We start from the raw sequence: 15,051 nt of genomic DNA on the forward strand, positions 1-15,051 counted from the left end.
GTGATGTTAACATTGAAAAAGTTAGGAAGTGTTTTCCCTTTTCTAATCTCTGGAAGATTTTTTGTAAAATGCTGGGTTGAGTTATAAACATTATTCTTTTTTTTTTTTTTTTGTAGTTAACCCTACACAAGTATTTAATTAACCATTCTATAAGACATGCCAATAGACAAATGAAAATCAATATAGAAGCTATTATAAAAATAAAGAGGATGGGGGTAATACAGTGTTTGGGGGTTAATTTAAAATGAAAGGGTTTGAAAGGTAACAAAATTTGGCTAAAGTAGCTTTCATAATAAATCTGTTGCTTAGCTATTACTGAACACAAAAGATATGAAAGTAGTCAGATAATCCTGCAAGAGGAAGACAATGGGTCTCATCTCTTTATTTCAGAGTCCATTTATCTATCATGGCAGTTACCACCTTCTAGTAGGTATTTAAGTATTTATCCTCCCTACTTTGACTAAGGATTTGATTGACTTTTTTTTTCATTTTCAACTTTTAATCTTTAACACACTCCTTTGTTAATTATTATAATAAATTAGTGTATAAATCTGGATATTTGTTTTTAGTTTTTATTCAAATTCTAGTTAGTTAACATACAGTAATATTGGTTTCAGGAGTAGAATTTAATGATTCATCACTTACATATAACACCCAGTGCTCATCACAACAAGTGCCCTCCTCAATGCCCATTACCCGTTTAGCCTCATCCCCTGCCTACATTCCCTCCAGCAGTTTGTTCTCTATAGTTAAGAGGCTCTTATGGTTTGCCTCCCTCTCTTTTCTGCCCCCCTTCCCTTATGTTCATTTGTTTCTCTAATTCCACACATGACTGAAATCATACGATGTTTGTCTTTCTCTGACTTTTCATTTAGCATAATACATTCCAGCTCCATCCATGTCATTGCAAATGACAAGATTTCATTCTTTTTGACGGTTGAGTAATATTCCATTGCATATATATACCATATCTTCTTTATGCATTCATCAGTCAATGGACATTTGGGTTCTTTCCCAAATTTGGCTATTGTTTATAATGCTGCTATAAACATTGGGATGCACGTACCGTTAAAATCAGTATTTTTAAACATTTTTTTTTGAGAGAGTGTGAATGGGGGAGGGGCAGAGGGGAAAACAGAGATAGGGAGAGAGAGGGATGGGGAGAGAGAGAATCTTAATCTCTTCTGTGCATGGAGCCTGATTTGGGGCTCAGTCTCTTGAGTGTGAGATCATGACCTGAGCCGAAATCAAGAGTCAGACCCTTAAACAATGGAGCCACTCAGGTACCCCTAAACATTATTCTTTATAAAACTTTTTGAGTTGTATACTTATTATCCTCATTTTATAGAAGAATCTGAGTCTCAGGGGGAGAAGAAGTGAATTGCCAAAGTCAAGACACAAGCAATAAGTGGCAGAGCCAGGATTCAAATCTAAGTACCTTGGCTTTTTGCCTTCTCCATTATGCTGTGAATTCATGAAGGAATGGCTGAGTGAGCTGGTATTCTAGAGGAGTTAGTGTTTCATTCTATGATAACAGTGCATAATTAACTTCCTTCAGAGAGGAAATACACTGCTAAAGATGACCTCCCCCAAAATACAGCTTTTCTTTGGGAACCTTGCATATTTAGCCTTTTTAATTCCATTTTTTATCCCCCACATGTTCTCAGATCCTGGAGCAGAGCCTGGGTTCAGAATAATAATATTATTATTTTCATCTGTTTTTTCCAACTCACTTTAGCTGCATCCTTAAGGGCATATCTCAACCACTTTTTACCCCTGCCAGCATCTAATAATTTCCTGTAGTTAATAGTTACCTAAGAAAAACTTAAATTCTGGGCACCTAATTATCTCAGTTGGTTAAGCTTCCAACTCTTGATTTTGGCTCAGGTCGTGATCTCAGGCTTTGCACTGACAGTGTTGGAACTGCTTGGGATTCTCCCTCTCTCTCTCTCTCTCTGTGTGTGTGTCTCTTCCCTACTTCCACTCTCTCTCTCTCTCTCTCAAAATAAATAAACTTAAAAAAAAGAAAAAAAAGAAAACCTTAAATTCATGTCCTTTCCACCATACCATACTTGCTATAAGTTAGTCAAGGGGACTTGCAATCCTCCCATTCTGTACACAGCAGCCTGCAGCAGGAAAACTCATGCCTCTTTTCTGTGAATGCTTGCTAGATGAAGGGTGTGACCCTATGGTTCAAAGTTGAGCCATCATAACTCCATGTTAAGGATCAACTCAGCAAATATTTCTAAGGTACTTGCTTATTATTGAAGGAGATGCATTATACATTAAATGATTATATTTTCTAAAGTAAAACTTAGAGGACTTTCTATAACAATTACAAGTACCAATATGAATGAGGGAGCATATATGAAGTCAAGTATATCCAAAAAAATGCGGTATTTCTAGAAACCCTGGGCATTAAGAACAGAGAATTTCTTCCCCTTCATCTTTGCTGTGTAACTTTGGCAGTAACAAATTATCTAACCTCGGTTTCATTCACTGTAAAATGGGGTTAATAATGACATTCCCTCACAGATATCATTAGATTTAAATTCTCATCACCATCTCCTTGTCCTCAGCATACCTGAACCATTATATAATCAAGGACTCATAGGAAGATTGTAGAGTGTTGTGCAGGTGGGAGTAGTGTGGGACATCCATTTAAGAGGGAAGGGGCAGGAACAGGGAGTTTTAGGAAAAAAGAAAAATGTCATCATCTTATAAAGAACCAACAGTGGGGTTTGTTCAACAAAAGCCTTTCAGAAAGTGCAGAAACTCCTCACTGACCTGGCTTCACAGAAGCCAGAAACATAGAGACACCTTCCTGATGACTCATTCAGAGCTCTCCTTAATAGAAAGAGGAAGATGAAACAGTGCAGAAGCCACTGGAACTGATTTGTGAGCTTTGTCTGGAGAGTTAAAACTACAAAGTTAATTTATATGACAATTTATATTTTTATCGTAGAGGTCACTAGTGCTACCAAATATCCTGATTATCGCAAAGTTCATTTCAGTTACCGTCACATTTTCTCGGTATTTTACCCCTTCAATCAGGTTAAAAAACAAAACAAAACAAAAAAACAAACAAAAAACAAAAACAAAAACAAAACAGAAGTGTAGGGTCCTGCATCTGAAAGGCCAAATCTGTGTTTTTAGGAGAACTGAAGTGGGATGGCACATGAAGCAAGCAATCTGGCCTGAAATGATACAGCATAAAAATGTTTTAAAACATAATGGAAGATGCTATAATTACAATGATACTTTTTTAAAGAGTCTATTTTTTAAAATGAAGAAAGAATGACATAAATGTAAATAAATAAAAGTATAATTTAAAAAATAATGAAAAATAATTTGATGATGGAAACTTCCTTCTTACCTTTTCATAAGCATCACTAAAAAACATCAGTTTATCAAAAAGCATGGGTTCGGGCTTCCTACTTATTGAGAAAATTATATGGAAGATAAAGAAAATAAATGAGGAAAAAGAAAATTTAAAAGATGGTATTCTTTCTCAAAAAAACAAAAAACAAAAAAAAAACAATCCAAAGGTCAAAAATGCACCCCAAGCATTTTAGAATCATTTAGAACCAAAAGATCCAGGATTAAGAATTAAACAATGTAGCCATGACGTTTGCCCTAAGTTTTTCAGCTATGAGGTAGGATTCATATAGAGAGAGGAAATATGGAGATTCATCTAGTGAGGTTTTAAAACTATAAATTTTAAAACTTGGTATACTTTTCCTGATGCTCTGATTATGTTCTTATTTTTCTTTGGGTATTAAAATGTTCTTTCTCATATAAGCAGATGGCAATAATAAAGAGCAATAAACTAAAAATATATATTACAGTTTGTATGTGTTTATGGCTTTTAAAATTATTTTTTAAAGTTTATGTATTTATTTTGAGGGAAACAGAGACAGCATGAGTGGGGGAGGGACAGAGAGAGAGGGGGAGAGAGAGAATCGCAAGCAGGTTCTGGACTATCAGTGCAGAGTCAGACACAGGGCTCAAACTCATGAAACCAGGAGATCATGACCTGAACCAAAACGAAGAATTGGATGTTTAACCAACTTAGACACCCAGGTGCCACTAAAATTCTTACTTGGTGAAATCAAGTTGTCAGTCCCATGTCATGTCCCTGATTTCAAAAAAAATTTTTTTTAAACATTTATTCATTTTTGAGAGGCGGAGTGAGTGGGAGAGGGGCAGAGAGAGGGAGACACAGAATCTGAATCAGGCTCCAGGCTGTTAGCACAGAGCCCAACATGGGGCTCGAACTCACAGAAGATGAGATCGTGACCCGAGTTGAAGTCGGAAGCTTAACCGACTGAGCCACCCAGGTGCCCCTGATTTTTTAAAGTTTTTATTATTATTTTAATGTTGTTGGTCAGGGAAATCTATGTGTTACAGCCTTTGTGTTTAGAAAATGACACCTGGAAATGATACCGACACCTACAGCTCCAGTAATTTCCAGAATCCTCTGAGAGACTTTTGTACATTTTCTTAAAAATTTGGACCTGAGGAACAAAGGAAGGGGGCAGAAACTTGCAGAACGGGAAGACTAAAACGCACCACTGGTGCTAAATAAATGTGAAATAATGACACTACTTAGCTTTTGAAAGATTTACTTCATGGGAGAGAGATGACTCAAAGTAGGCTGTTGAAAGCTCAGAGCAAGTGGGAACTTAAAGTTTCTCAGGCATTAAGAGGGCTGGCACATAGTGTTTCCACACATCATAAAATCAGGCATTCAGATAATTTAGATAAAGCACTTTTTCAGATAAGAGACAAAACTTGAATTCTTGAAAATGTTCTTGATGCTGACTTCACATTTCTTCCACTTACTGCACTAGACTAAGAAAAACACACATGCTTTCAGTTTTGAGCGCAATGTCCTGAACCAGGTGTCAGCAGGACTGGCTTCATAGGTGGGGGGACTGGGCCGCAGCACAGGGTGCTGCACTTAGGATCATGCTCTGTTCTTACCACCTTGATATTCTTAATTTCAGAACAAGCTGCACATTTTCATTTTGCAGTGGGCCCTGCAAAGCGTGTAGTTGGTAGTGGGTGTCAGGCTGTATGTATGTTCCCACCTCTCACGTGTGGGCCATGATGCCTGATAGGTACTGCAGTTGTGTTCCTTGATGTGCTATGCAGGCTGCAGAATTTGTCTTGGCACAAGAGGGGCAGAGACCTTGTTCACACAGTTGTGATGGCCACACCTCAGTGTGGACCTACTCAACTTAATCACAAATCCACACGCTCACACTAGTGTACAGGATCTAAGGTGACTAGGTTATTCAACTGCCCACTCAACATTTAATAATACCTGCGTAGTTCTATAAAAATCAAGTGCAGGGTGACATGGCAGTAAATGAAACACAAGGCAAACACTAGAAAAAGGTCCATGTGAGTTGTGTGTTTACACATCTTTAAAGAGAATGGATGAGGCAAAGGCCTGGTACTATATTACACTTGGAAAAAAGAGTAGATAGCTTAATATTCTGAGCCTCAGATTCCTTAGCTGAAAACCACTGGGAAACAATACCTACTTAACAGACATAGTGTATGCAATCAAATCAAATCATATCAAATCAAATCAAATCAAATCAAACATATGAAGGCCTTTCAATAAAGTCACATGCTGATGTAGGTAGGGGCACAAGACAACACACATTCTAGTCCCAGTTTGACCTCTTATGGGTAAGCTTTAAACCTAGCATCTCTTTTCTTAATGGGGATAAAGATAGCATTGATTTTATAGGGTTTTTCTGACAATTAAATAATCCACATAAGGTGTTTATCAAACTGCTTGGCTCACAATATGATGCAATTATAGTTTGTTATTTATTATGATTGTGATTGAGAATTTTAAAAGCATCTTTCCATGTTTGTTATTGTTACTGTTATTATTGATTTATAATAAACAGGAAAATGAATTTGAAGCCTAACCTATATTAAATATAGCATTTGTTTGGCTAAATGTTTTAAAAAAGACCCAACGTAGTCTGAGATGATTATCACTACTTAACAGGGCTGCTTATTCATATGCTCAAGAAGGCTGAAGACCTTTGTCAGGCAAGGAGCCATTTGCAAGCCACAAAGTAATCAAGTAAAATTTTAATTAAAGTTAAACTCTCACCAATCTTGTGACATGCATAATTCATTCATTGGATTGAGTCAGCAGTTACCATATGCCAGACTGTGCTGTAACCAAGAAAATCTCCACCTGAGAGGTGCTCCCATCCAGTCCAGTGGAGGAGACAGGGGGGTCAACAGGCAGGAAGAGAAGAGAGCATGAATGTTAGAAGAGAGAAGTTTACATTGTTCCAAGTAACAAAGAGGAGCAGGTGCTCATTCAACCAGCTATGAGTCGTTGATTGTTTTCCCAATACCTTGTTCTGTTAACCACCATCTTTAATTGCCACTCAAAAAGTTTATTCAATAAGTATTTAAAGAATTCCTATAATGTATTAGGCACTGAGATTGAAGAACAAATAGCTGAGTCTATTCCTTTGCTGCAAATCTAACCTCATGATTTGGGGTAAGTTTCCCTCAATTCTTTTCCCATGCCCTTACTTGTCACCTGTCTCTCCTGTGAGCATTCTGCGTCCCACCTTTTAGTGTTCTGTTCTCTTTTGTACCTAAAGCTGTCTGGATTGTTGTAGGAGGTAGCAATTTTGGGTTAAAAAGATAGGTACCTCATCTAGAGATGAGGGGGCAGGGAGCAAAATCTAATTTGTTAGCACGACCCTTGAACACCTTAAGGACAGGAAAGATGCCCTATTAATCTTTTTATCCCCAGAGCACAGTACAGTATGGGGTGGATGGTTATGGCTCAAAAACAGATTTTCTGGATGAATGAATGAGTGGGTGAGTGAATGAATTAGGGTGTACCATTAATAAAAATGATACCTGGATTCCATATCTTAGCATAGAGGTAGGGGAAAAACGTAATGGGCAGTGGAGGGGCTGCCCATGTACCTTTGTCCTTCTTTCTATAGAAATCTAAAAATGAAAAATCTTTTAAAAATTCAGGGCCAGGCTGTGATCTCAAGGGAAGGAGAAAACTCCCCCAGATCCCCAGTGACTCCTCCTCCTTTCTATTTCTGGCATAAAATTAGCTATCTGAAGACAAAGCCTTTTATTCTACAATTAAGGATGCAATTAAAAATGCAAATGCCTGAAAGAGTGAGCATAATGCTAATGAGTCTCAAAGTATAAATGGAACATCAGATTCTATTCTGCTTCAAAGGAGGCACCAGCTTAGGAGGCAGGCTCTAAGCACTTAAAGGGGTTATAGGACCTCCACTTTACCTACCAGTCCCATATAGCAGGCTCTTTTATAGACTTGATTTAACTTAATCCTACCAACAAGCCTGTGGACTAGGTGTTTGTGCATTTTATAAATGAAAATTTCATTTTAGCAACTGATAAACTTTGAAGTCTGGACCAGAAACCAGGTCCATCTGGAAGAAGTCAGTATAAGGTATAAACCAAACAGAAGGTCAATCAATCTGAATTTAACCTGTACCCCTATAGGGTCAAGTTCATCTTTACTGTATGGAAGTCCAAAAAGCATGGGCTTCAGTGAGAGATATACCTGGGTAAAGAATATGGCTTGGTCACAGAGCATATTGCGTAAGTGGTTTTTTAAGCCACTTTGGCCTTCTACACTGTTACTCTTCTGTGCAATGGTGATAGTAATCATATCTGGCATAGCACTGTTGTAGGGCTTAAGTGAAATCAGGAGTGAAATGCAGGCACATAAGCTCTGGCCCCCAGTGGTACATGCAGGCCACCCAGACACTGCAATACCCTCTCCAGATCTCTTCTGGTTTCCCAAGTCTAGACTTTCTCCACACTTTCTGCTTCATCCTATTAAACTGTTTCAGATAATTGGCCATATCTTTTCCAGTAAGATTTTAATATAGATAAGAAATCTGAATCCAAGCAGTCTTGAATTTCTTTTCATGCTACAATGTATCATATTTCCAAATGAATAAATGATAATTTTGCTAAATAAGAATATATGAGTGAATGAGTGAGAAGTGATAAAAATGCCACTGTCAGCCAGCCTTGTGCTAGTAATGGGCAAGGGGTACATGCAGATGATTATAATATGTCCTCTGGGGATAGCTGTGGAGAGCATGCTGGGTCCAAGTTCGGAGGGAAAAAAGAGAAAAATTCAACTTATAGTAAAATCCACAGATTTCATGGCTTGGCCTTAAATAGCCTTGAGAAATCCATAGCCAGGTGAAGTTAGAAGCAGCTTTGCCCTGGAGTGCAGTCCCCTGACAGAGTACTGACCAGCAGTAAGGGGGGCTGGAAGTGGGGTTGAAGGGCATGCTACCATTTTAAGAAAAAAACAAAGACCAGAGTCCCTTACTTATATGATGATATAGCTTTCTCCTCCCAACAAAACCAATCAGGTGAGAACATCCTTCCCCCAGCATAAAAAACGCATCAGGATAAAGAATCCTGAATGGGATTTGTTTTCTTTTTAAAAAAAAAATTTTTTTTCAACGTTTTTATTTATTTTTGGGACAGAGAGAGACAGAGCATGAACGGGGGAGGGGCAGAGAGAGAGGGAGACACAGAATCGGAAACAGGCTCCAGGCTCTGAGCCATCGGCCCAGAGCCTGATGCGGGGCTCAAACTCACGGACCGCGAAATCGTGACCTGGCTGAAGTCGGACGCTTAACTGACTGCGCCACCCAGGCGCCCCGGGATTTGTTTTCTTAAGACTGCCCTTGATACAACTTCCAACAGGAAAACTTAAGGATGTTGAGAATGAGACACAGGATGAGGTTCACCCTGGGCTCTGTTCCTACCTTGTCCTCTCACTAAGAAGGTATTGGGTGTATGTGCTTGTCTAAATCTATTATTGAATTAGCCCCCAATTTAAAGGCAGTCACAGAATTCAGCAGGCAAATGAAGCAGCTTGAAAGGCCCTTTAGTGCCAGAGGTTTCCTGGAAATCCCAGTACTGGTATGTAATGCCTATGTTCTCAGGACATGACCAGACTCCATTTACTTGGTGGCAGCCCAGCTGGTACTGAACTTCCGTAGGACTGGTTGTTCAAAGATCTTGACTTAGATTCTAATTTTTTTCTTTCACATCTGTATAGGAAAGAGAGTCTAGGGATTAATTCATTCAACAAATATTTACTAAGGAAACTTCTTTATGCCAAGCCTTGTGGCATAAGGCACTAAGGGTATAATAAAATGAAGACAGTAACTGGAATTTGCACATCCAGTATTGAGTGGTATTTCCATTTCAAGGACCTTTACCATGAGAAACTCAATAAAGATTAGAGTAAATCGTATTTTAACAGATGAGTTTTAAATACCAGTGGTCTTCTGGGCAGACTTCACTGTAGGAAGCCTTTATAGGCATGCTGTAAAGATTTAAAGAAGATTATAAGCGCAAGGGAGATAACACATGAGGTGTTTGGAAGTAATGATCTGTGCACATTTGAATTGCCTACAGATATGGACTACAAGAATCCTGAGGGAAGGAGGTGTGTGTTCTTATTCATCTCTGTAACCTTAACATCCATCATAGACTGGTACACTGTAGGTAAGTATGTAAACTGTGTTTATTGAATGTAAGAATCAATGCACCGATGAATCAATGTATGAACGCCTTACGTTAAACAATGGGGCAGGAGGGATAAAAAACAATGAAATCTTGCCATTTGCAATAATGTGGTTGGACCTAGAGTGTATTATGCTAAGCAGAATAAGTCAGTGAGAGAAAGACAAATACCATACGATTTCACTCATATGTGGAATTTAAGAAACAAAACAGATGAACATAGGGGAAGGGAAGCAAAAATAGGATAAAAATAGAGAGGGAGACAAACCACAAGAGACTCTTAAATACAGAGAGCAAACTGAGGGTTGCTGGTGGGGTATTGGGTGGAGGGATGGGCTAAATGGGCAATGGGCATTAAGGAGAGCACTTGTTGGGATGAGCACTGGGTGTTATAAGTAAGTGATGAATCCTTACATTCTATTCCTGAAATCATTATTACACAATATGTTAACTAATTTGGATTTAAATAAAAAAATAAATAAACTGAAAACAACAACAACAATGGGGCAGGAGGCAGACCTAAGAGTATTTGTCATATTATAGCCTTTGAAGCAAAAGCTGTCTTAGGAAGCAGCAGAAGTTGAGCAGAGGGCTTGGAAGGGGTGAAGAATGCAGAAGAGAAGTTGAAGAATCATGGGGTTAGGGACACCGATGACAATCTGTGAAGAAGTAGAGGGGCCAGTTGTAAGCATAGTGATACTTCTTATCTGTGGCTCCAGTTGAATATTTTGGATTCTGCTTCTAGGTAGACTCTTAACGGGGTGTGAGAGATGTCTGGTGAGTTGACAGAGCTGGGCATTCTGGAGCCTACAATCCTGGTCCTCCCATTCATCCTTCATGGGGTCTAGACGTTTGAAAATGTAAAATGGCGCCAGGAAGTCTGTCCTTTCCTTGCTGAAGAAAAGCAAAGGGACAAGGGTGTCTCATCCCTTTGCTGAGAAAACAGTAGTTTGTTCAGGACCAATTCTACCATCTCTCTGTCCTACAGGGGAAAGGTTGTCTTTATAATAAATGATAAATACCACCAATTAATTTCCCATATGAGAGGTATTTAAATTCACTATTTTATTTAGTCCTTACAACCTCTTCATAGTATCCTATTATTATCCTCATTTCAAGCAGATAAAGAAACCAAGCCCACAAAGACTGACTTGTCCAAAATCACTGAGGTGGTAAGTGGCAGAACGAAGTTTCAAATTTTGTTTTTCTGGAAGAATCCAGCAACTGTGTCCTTAAACACTGCTCTATACTGCCTCACACACAGGACCTGAATGTTTATGCTTACATCCAATCTTGCTCTGTGATCTTGGGGCAATTATTCAACTTATTTGAGCCTCAGTTTTCTCATCTGTAAAATGCAGGAAACATTCCTTGACTCTACTACATGTTGGCATAATATATGTGGAACATTACTAGCGCGATGGTTGACCCGCAGGAGGTGCTCGATAAATGTTTTCCTTCACTTCCAACTCCTCATCCATCCAAAATGGCTGGAACACCAAGGGTCCGGGGGTCCCAGAGAGTTGCTAAAGGTCATGCAGTGAAGACGTGCTCTCCTGCCTGTGCAGTGTCCTCTGCCTGGAGTGCTCCTTCTTGTTTACTTCATTTGCAAACTGTACATCATAACCCATTAGTGAGTTATTACACCAAGTTAATGAGTTGTGACCTTCCTTTTTTCTTAAAAAAGGGAGACAAATAGAATGGAAAATAACAAAGTACACTTTACATAAAAAGTACAATATAATAAAAAAATGTTTTTCAGCTTCATGTGTGTTTGTATTTACTGGGTCATGATGAAGAATGTTTTTCTTACTTCGAGTAAAAAGACTTGAAGATTTGTAAGTTAACTCAAATAAGATCTTTTAAGAATCAATTCAGATATCTGTGGATTAGGAAACAATAAAGGTTCCAGGCCTTTCGAGGACGAATTTTTCACACCATGCTGCACCCTGATGATCTTCCTCTCATCTAATTCTCCCACTAGATGAGAGATTCTTGTGGAGAGGAAACATGACTTTTACTGCTGAGTCCTCAGTGTCCATTATAAGTCCTGGCACAAAATATATTCTCAAAAAAAGCTTGAATGCATAAATAAATCATAGCAACTGACTTTTAAACCCAAATTCACCACAGAGAGGTTATTCACCTGAACGCTCAAAATCGATACCTTTGATAAACAAATGAATGTGGGTTAGGCTTCTCTTTTACATCTCTCCTGTGACTTTTTACTCCCCATTGGTGGACTTAGCTGCTTTTCTTTCCTTCTCTTCCTGTTCTCCAAGTGCTGGGTGCTGTTGCTCTTGTTTATTAAAAGAAAGGATCTTTCCTTAGCTATTTGCACTTTTATGTGATTTTAATCCCCTACATCTCTGACCTTGCTTAGTAGCATCTGGATATAAAGGTCCCTGTTAGTCCCTGGATATACAGGTCCCTGTAGCAGTAGAAAAACCTTGTTCTCTGTCATGGATGCTTTCACCAGCATCCATGGTAGGTAAGAAAGAGGGCGCATATTTTAGAGGCAGGGAGAGCTAAATCTGCCCACAGGGAGACCTGTGAAACACATGCAACAAAATCTGGATTCCAGTGGCTCAGGAGCCCAAGTGCATCTCATCTGAAGAAGTCATAATGTACTTGTGGAGCATTTTGAAGCATATTTTATTCGATTTTTTTTACATTTTATTTACTTTTAAGGTTCTACAGCTATATGTTTCACAATGCAGGAAATGCACAATACAAATAGCCCAGTAAATCAAATATATCCAAATCATTCACATAGAACATTTACAGCGTTATCATAAGCAGCAATCAACTCCATTTGTACAGCACTACCGAAGCACTTCAGGCACCTTACACAAAAGATTCAAAGAAGGAAAATAATTACAAGTAGATTGGAAAATAGAGAGGTTTGGCTCAAGTTTAAAACACAGCCTGGCTCAGATGTGCTAGTTCCCCCACCCTCCTTTCGACACTTTCAGGCAAACAAATTGCTATCACCTGGGAGGATTATTTCCAGTAAGGGAATGAGGCCAGCTTGTGCACTATCCTGAGAAGACGCAGCCTCTCAGACACACCCATGGCTGGGCTAGGTTTGGTAGTGTGAGTGTGTGAGTGTGTGTGTGTGTGTGTATGTGTCTGTGTATATAGGGAAGAGGAGGTGACTTCCAAGGGGAAGGGTGGTTTTGTGGTGCAGACAAATATCCTACGAGTCAGCTAAATTGTTTATTACAGAACAAAGGCTGCTAGCTTTCTGGTTTAGGTTTTGGCCTCATGGAAAAATACCGATAAAACTAAAGAAATCCCGTATGTTCTGTAGCGCCATTTCTCCTGTGTAAAAACTCCAAAGAGGTTTATGTTGGAGTTTCACCTCTCGGCTAACCTATTCCTTAATCTAAGAGTCTGGTGCTGTGTTGCCAGAAGCAGTTCAGGAATCATACCTCAAGTGCATTCGACAACTGATACCAGAGAAGCTAGGCCCCTGGGAGGTGGAGTGAGAAGGGAGGTAGAAGATCCAACTATGCTGCTAAAGAGCTGTGGCAGATCTCTTCCCTTCTGGGGCCTCAGTTTCCTCTTCTGCAAATTAAACAGTGGACCTGATGATAACTAAGATTCCTTCCAGCCCTAGACTTACTTAAAGCTAAGCAGAATAATATTCCAAGCTGTCATTCTCAGATTAAAGAGACATGCTCATCTTCTGGTATTTATATAATTAGAGAAATCCTGCTACTAATGTATTTTGAGAGAGCAACTAGTTGACTTTCTAAAATAAGTACAACCAACTGGCACTGGCCCTATTCAAGCAAGCATCGCTATGAAAATCCCATAGCCAAATTTGGTGCAACCCACCCCCCCCCTCAAAAAAAAAAAAGGTACAAAGGTACAAAGTTGCTGGATCATTTTTAGTAAGAATTCCTTTTAAGTTTTGCTAGTTCATTCCATTTGGTTGCCTTTTTGTTGCCGTTATTGGGGTGGGGGTGTCAGTTTTATCACATCACATGAGAACAAGGCCAGGGGGGTCTTGTAAGTTCATTCCTTCTGATTTTACTCTATGGCCCCTATCTCTTCCAATTTTATGCCTCCAAGAGTCATTCAGATGCTAAGGTCAGCCCTCTTAGTACTGAATAAGTATTAATAATTATACCTTTGGAAACCAAAAACCATATTTGTATAGTAGAGAGATCATTTGGAGAATTTCCCATGAAGTGTCAGCTATTTTTGAGCGTCTTTTAAGAGAGGTTCCTCCTTTCAATACGACTTCCACCTATTAGAATGTTAACAAGATAACATTCCTTATTACCTTAAGTCTTCATCTCTTTTGTATGCCATACTTTTATTTATCATTTTAGAGCATAAAAGTTTGGGTCTGATTAATACTATTTCAAATAGGTCTATTAGTTTTATATTATATCACTATATCACTTCATTTAATTTTCCTAATCCTCCACAATTCAAAAGACTAAACTATTACCAATATATTTTCAGCAAAGTTCTTCTGGTACATTAACATTTTTATGCATTCTATTTTTTAACAAGGTACCAATAATATGGTAATTTTTCCTTCCAGTGTGATTCTATATAACCATTTCATTTGCATTAACTGATTTATTTCTATCCTATTAACTCAATTGGCTTTTCCCAACATGCTACCCAAGACTAAAACATTTCAAGATTTAAAAATATTTTGTATTATAAGGACCAGCAATATGAAGCAAATAAGGAAAAAAGAAAGTCACTTTCCAGCACATCTGTGACTTTACTACAAGACATGTTCCAGGGTGATTCTTAATAGTTCCTGTCGCAGATTACACTTCACATAATCTTGTGAAATTCAGTTAGTCAAATTTGGAACATTAACTGCCTGTGTTTTGTTTCATCATGTTTTTATTTTAAATCTCAGGGCTTCTGAAGTATTGGAACTCCCTGGAATGAGGAGGGACTTTACGCTTGTCCCAGTGGCCAGCAAATCAAGGCCATTGAGAACCTGCCACCTTTTGGAATCCTGCTCCTTTCTTGGCCCTGCAGTGCCTACCTGATATACTTAAAAGATAACTTCATAGCCAAAATGGAATCAAGAGAACAAGTCAATTCACGTACATAATTTAGTATCCATAATACACACTTCATGCTAGGAAAAGACAGTGAAATTTCAGGTGAGGAGGATATGACCTTGGATGGGAGTCAGACCAGATTGTGGGGCTGAGTAGGGTGAGGAGAATGCAGTGAAGATGGGCACATAGATTCATTCTAACAATTTATTAGATAACACTTCCCCCCTTTGGTTGTTAGTACTTAACATTATTTTCAAAAGAACAGTCAGCACTAATGAAGTATGTTTTGGAAGGAACATAGGGGGCCTGCACTAAGAAGAAGTACATGTGATAGTTCAGTGATGGTGGATCTTTCTCAAGAATTAACTACAGCGATGAAAGACTGGAAGGCATTTCAAGTTCAATT

General features: G+C 38.7%; 1 protein-coding gene across 20 annotated transcripts in view; it reads right to left on the reverse strand.

The window, feature by feature from the left end:
• Nucleotides 1-15,051, reverse strand: part of DLG2 (discs large MAGUK scaffold protein 2) — a 2,057,646-nt gene that overhangs the window by 129,118 nt on the left and 1,913,477 nt on the right. The window lies entirely within an intron of this gene.

This window comes from Acinonyx jubatus, chromosome D1, assembly GCF_027475565.1.
Source record: "Acinonyx jubatus isolate Ajub_Pintada_27869175 chromosome D1, VMU_Ajub_asm_v1.0, whole genome shotgun sequence".
Lineage (NCBI taxonomy): Eukaryota > Metazoa > Chordata > Mammalia > Carnivora > Felidae > Acinonyx > Acinonyx jubatus.